Source organism: Staurois parvus, unplaced genomic scaffold (genome assembly GCF_062004578.1).
Source record: "Staurois parvus isolate SC_StPar_1 unplaced genomic scaffold, SC_StPar_1.0 ptg001774l, whole genome shotgun sequence".
NCBI classification, from domain to species: Eukaryota; Metazoa; Chordata; class Amphibia; order Anura; family Ranidae; genus Staurois; species Staurois parvus.
Genome location: NW_028319570.1, coordinates 270,193 through 276,300, shown reverse-complemented (window position 1 = coordinate 276,300; position 6,108 = coordinate 270,193).

The following is a 6,108-nucleotide window of genomic DNA, read 5'->3' as shown; positions in this document are numbered from 1 at the left end:
TTTTTTCTCCACACATAGTGTTGTGTGTTCTTCCCAAACAACTCAATCTTGGTTTCATCTGTCCACAGTATATTTTGCCAGTAGTGCTGTGGAACATCCAGGTGCTCTTTTGCAAACTTCAAACGTGCTGCAATCTTCTTTTTGGACAGCAATGGCTTCCTCCGTGGTGTCCTCCCATGTACTCCATTCTTGTTTAATGTTTTCCTTATTGTAGATGTGTCAACAAAAATGTTAGCATGTGCCAGAGATTTCTGTAGGTCTTTAGCTGACACTCTGGGATTCTTCTTTACCTCATGCAGCATTCTGCGCTGTGCTCTTGCAGTCATTTTTACAGGACGACCACGCCTAGGGAGAGTAGCAACAGTGCTAAACTTTCTCCATTTGTAGACAGTCTGTCTTACCGTGGACACATGAACATCAAGGCTCAAGGAGATACTTTTGTAACCCTTTCCAGCTTCATGCAAGTCAACAATTCTTGATTGTAGGTCTTCTGAGAGCTCTTTTCTGCGAGGCATGGTTCACATCAGACAGTGCTTCTTGAAACCAGTAAACCCAAAACAGGTGAGTGTTTTTTAAGGGCAGGACAGCTGTCAGCAACACATCCAATATCATCACACTGATTGGAGTCAAGGTTGGCTCACTCCTGGCTCCAATTAGCTCTGGGAGAAGTCATTAAGCTAGGGCCTCACATACTTTTTCCTCCCTGCACTGTGAATGTTTACATGTTATGTGCAATTAAACCATGGCAACATCTAATGTTTGTGTAGTATTATGTTCAGCAGACTGTGTTCTTCTATTGTTGTGACTTAGATGACGTTCAGAGCACATTTTATGCCCAATTCATGCAAAACTCCACGTCATCCCAAGGGGTTCACATACTTTTTCTTGCAACTGTATATAAACATAAATGGTTTAACAGTTTTTGTAATTTTTTTTTTGTCAATCATGGTACAGTATGCAAGACAAGAACTGCCAGACCAACTCTCCTTCTCTGCTTTGACATTCGGGTCTTGCTGAGATTGTGATGCTATACGTCCAATTGGGTAAACGTTGCCGTATACCATTACGGTAATGAAAAATACATTCATTAAAAAACTAAAAAGCGGTTTTTGTTTTTTTTTCGCTTTTGGATATGTATACTTTTGATTTTGTATCCTGATTACGAGAATTTATCTAGCACTGTGTATTCTGACACATTTTCTAATAAAGCTGTTATGGGGAAAAAAAAATAATAAATAAATAAAAATGTAAAAAAAAAAATTGTACATTTTTGCTCATTTGTCAGCCTCTAATAAATTAATAAATAAACATAACTGGGTTTTGATTAAAACAAATAAAAGTTATCTTTTAGGATTTGGTGCGTGCCAACAAATGCCCATCCCGCTGAGCATTGCTGACATCAGCATTTAACTGTAAGCATGGTGAGGTGGATCCATCCTGCCTTGTATCAACTGTTTAGGCTGGTGGTGGTGGTGTCATGGTGGGGGGATCCGTCCTGCCTTGTATCAATGGTTCAGGCTGGTGGTGGTGTCATGGTGTGGTGGAGCCATCCTGCCTTGTATCAATGGTTCAGGCTGGTGGTGGTGGGGTCATAGTGTGGTGGATCCATCCTGCCTTGTATCAATGGTTCAGGCTGGTGGTGGTGGTGTCATGGTGTGGTGGAACCATCCTGCCTTGTATCAATGGTTCAGGCTGGTGGTGGTGGGGTCATAGTGTGGTGGATCCATCCTGCCTTGTATCAATGGTTCAGGCTGGTGGTGGTGGGGTCATAGTGTGGTGGATCCATCCTGCCTTGTATTAATGGTTCAGGCTGGTGGTGGTGGTGTCATGGTGTGGGGGATCCATCCTGCCTTGTATCAATGGTTCAGGCTGGTGGTGGTGGGGTCATAGTGTGGTGGATCCATCCTGCCTTGTATCAATGGTTCAGGCTGGTGGTGGTGGTGTCATGGTGTGGGGGATCCATCCTGCCTTGTATAAATGGTTCAGGCTGGTGGTGGTGGTGTCATGGTGTGGCGGATCCATCCTGCCTTGTATCAATGGTTCAGGCTGGTGGTGGTGTCATGGTGTGGTGGATCCATCCTGCCTTGTATTAACGGTTCAGGCTGGTGGTGTCATGGTGTGGGGAAACATATGGTGCACAAGGAGTGTGATGGGGGGGCCCAGACAGATGGTGAATGGGATGTGGGAAGGGAGGGTGATCAGCACGGCTGGCGGGGGCAATTACTGGAACCGATCCCCTGTACGTGTCTCTATACAGCAGCTGAGAGCCAGCGGGAGGGGAAGAAGCCGGCTTTCAGCTGCTGCAAAGAGCGCCATACAGGGGATCGGTTCCAGTAATTGCCCATCCTCCTCCCTGCCCACATCCAATTCACCAGCTGTCTGGGCCCCCCCTACAGGAGGACTGGTGGTACCCCCTTATCCATGGCCCTGCCCACGCCCACTACAGGGAATTAGACATCTCTAATTATCGGAGCTGCAGAAATACTTACCAGTAAATAAGATGCAGCGAGCGCTTCGAGGGTAATGGCTGCCTTGTGCTGAGATCATCGAGATGAACGAGGGGAGCCGCCATTTGTGACATTATAGAGAGTGTTTGTTATATCCAGGGAGTGTTACTGTAATCGCCTGATATGTTCGACTACTTTGCTGCACCGAACACCTGCAGGGAATTACTCGTCCTCTATCTGTCTGAAAGGATCGAAGTGCACTGCGAGAACATATATCGTAACTTCAGTTACAATCATTAACCACTTCCAGTCCGGACACTTTCCCCCCCTTCCAGTCCGGACACTTCCCCCCCCTTCCAGTCCGGACACTTCCCCCCCTTCCAGTCCGGACACTTTCCCCCCCTTCCAGTCCGGACGCTCCCACCCCCTTCCAGTCCGGACGCTCCCACCCCCTTCCAGTCCGGACACTTTCACCCCCTTCCGGTCCGGACACTTCCCCCCCCCTTCCGGTCCGGACACTTTCACCCCCTTCCGGTCCGGACACTTTCCCCCCCCCCTTCCAGTCCGGGGGGGGAAAGTGTCCGGACTGGAAGGGGGGGGGGAAAGTGTCCGGACTGGAAGAGGGGGGGGGAAAGTGTCCGGACTGGAAGGGGGGGGGAAAGTGTCCGGACTGGAAGAATGCAAATGTGCGGCCGCTCGGTGTCTAGCCCCAGACGCCGGGAGGTCGCACATTTGCGTTCGGCCGGCGCCAAGAGGTTAAGGTGATGTACCGAGATCTCCTCTTCCAAGGCAAAATGCGATCCTTGGGTTGAACGTTTGCCGCAAAGACATGGGGGGGATATTGCGCACCTGGACCCCACATGGAAGAAAAAGATATTCTAAATATATTTTAAAAATAGGCCCAGAGGCACATTTGCGTTCGGCCGGCGCCAAGAGGTTAAGAATGTTACTCCGCCGACAACCGCCGTCGAAGAATTAAAGCGCGGATTACGAGACACATAGAGAGAATTTGCGGTTTCAGATCCCTTTGGCCCCAAATCCGCCGCTTTGGAATGGAAGAAGTTAAAAACGTTTTGATTGGGTTTCACCCGGTGAAACGGGATAGCCGACCGCATGCGGCAAATAAACGGAGTTTGCCGATGCGGTCGGATTTTTCTGCAAATAAATATGAAAACGGCGTCCATTTTCACCAAAACACGCATTAGGGCCTTCAGAAAGCAGGAGGGGGCTTTGATTATTTTCGTAGGTGTTTTTTGTTATTTCGTTCCCGTTTTTATGAACTTTGCACAGTGTTGTTTGGCTGGAATTCCGAACTTCAGAAAAAGAAGAAGAAGAAGGAAAAAAAAAAGGAGAGAGACGATGCTTAGTGAAGTACAGATGTATGGCATTATAGTTTGTTCTGCCAAACCAAAGAAAATGTCTAAGTAATTGGCCGTTTCTCCATGGTCAGATGAAGCCTCGGGGGGGAGAAAGAAGTGTACGGAAGGGGAGGAAACCTGGCGAAGGCAAAAAAAAAGAGTAAATAAATAACAAGATGAAGCATATTTCTTAGTCTGTCGCTACATAATATAAATATCTAATCAGACTCATTTGGACATGAAGGGAGATGTGTAAATGGCTTTCAGATGACCTGCCAATCAATCAATATTAAAGAAGACTTCCAACCAGGAGGACATTTGCAGATCTTACGAAGAGGTGTTCACTGCCTTGATAATGAGGTCTGGATTGTTGACAATTGCATCGAATCCAGAAGGTCAAGAGTTGTCCATTGGATCCAATTCATCACATCCTTTGCGAGAAGGTCCCCCCTTGCAGCTGGACTGCCTTTTGGATTGAGGGTTTCCTGCTCACTTGGGCTACACGGGTGGTTGACTGTTATGTATTGTTGGCCTACAGCAGGGGTTTCCCTTTCTAAACAAAGGGCTAGTTTACTGTCCTTCAGGCTTTAAGGGGGGGGGGGGTGGTAGACTATGGCCATTGGAAGTAAAGAAGGTCCCAACATCTGTGGGAGAAAACAATGCCCCATCTTTAATGTCAGTGGGAGGAATTGTGCCCCATCGTTGATGTCATTCGGTCCAATTCTCCTAGATTGTAAGCTCTAACGAGCCGGGCCCTCTGTTTCCTCTTGTACCACATTGTATTGTACCTGTAATGTCTACCTTCATTTTGTACAGCGCTGCGCAAGCTGTTGGCGCCATATAAATCCTGTATAATAATAATAATTGCTGGTGGTATTGGGAGGAATTGTGTCCCAACGCTGGTGTCATTGGGAGGAATTGTACGCCCCATTTTTTATGTCATAGGGAGGAATTGTGCCTCAATGCTGGTGTCATTGGGAGGAATTTTACCCCAGCGCACGTAATTGGAAGGAATTGTGTGCCCCATTTTTGGTGTCATAGGGAGGAATTGTGCACCAAAACTGGTGTCATTGGGAGGAATTGTGTCCCAATGATGGTGTCATTGGGAGGAATTGTGCCTCAATGCTAGTGTCATTGGGAGGAATTTTGCCCCAGTGCTCATGTCATTGGAAGGAATTGTGTGCCTCATTTTTGGTGTCATAGGGAGGAATTATGCACCAAAACTGGTATCATTGGGAGAAATTGTACCCCAACGCTGGTATCGTTGGGAGGAATTTTACGCCCCATTTTTTATGTCATAGGGAGGAATTGTGCCCCAATGCTGGTGTCATTAGGAGGAATTTTGCCCTAGTGCTCGTGTCCTTGGAAAGAATTGTGTGCCCCATTTTTGATGTCATAGTGAGGAATTGTGCACCAATACTGGTGTCATTGGGAGGAATTTTGACCTAATGATGGTGTCATTGGGAGGAATTGTGCCCCAATGCAGGTGTCATTAGGAGGAATTGTATGCCCCATTTTTTATGTCATAGGGAGGAATTGTGCCCCAATGCTGGTGTCATTGGGAGGAATTTTGCCCAAGCACTGGTGTCATTGGAGGGAATTGTCTGCCCCATTTTTGGTATCATAGGGAGGAATTGTGCCCCAAAACTGGTGTCATTTGGAGGAATTGTGCCTCATTGTTGGTATCAGTGGCTAGATAAAAGTCTAAATAGTAATCATGTCATGAAGAGTGGGCACGCCCAAAAGTCTGAACAACACATCATCATTGTATTAGAGGAGCATGGTCTTGGAAACAGGTCAGATCTTATCCAGGATCACCAATTCATTTTACAGACCCGTGAAAAGCTCAAATCTGTTGAGAGCAGGTCCACCACCCCACCTGAACTCGCTTCTGGATTAAGGGTTTCCTGCTCACTGTGGCAAAATTAGTGATTAAATGTTATGCAACGTTGCCCTGAAGGACCTTGTGTCCCTTCTTCAGAAGCTCGTTGCTCTTAGTGGACTTGTATAGACTTGTATAGTCCAAAGGATGACAACTGCATCAAGAAAAGGGACTCACCCATAAATCTGAGTACTAGAGGAAAATGGTCTTGGAAACTGGTCTTGTCCATGGATAACCAATTCATTTTTACAGATCTGAACTGTGAAAGGATCCCATCTGTCGAGAGCAGGTACCCCATCCCACCTGAACTCCTTTCTGGATTGAAAATGTCCTACTCACTGTGGCAAAATAGGTGATTAAATACTATATAACGTTGGCCCTGAAGGCCACGCGCCCTTAGTGGACTTGTTTAGACTTGTAT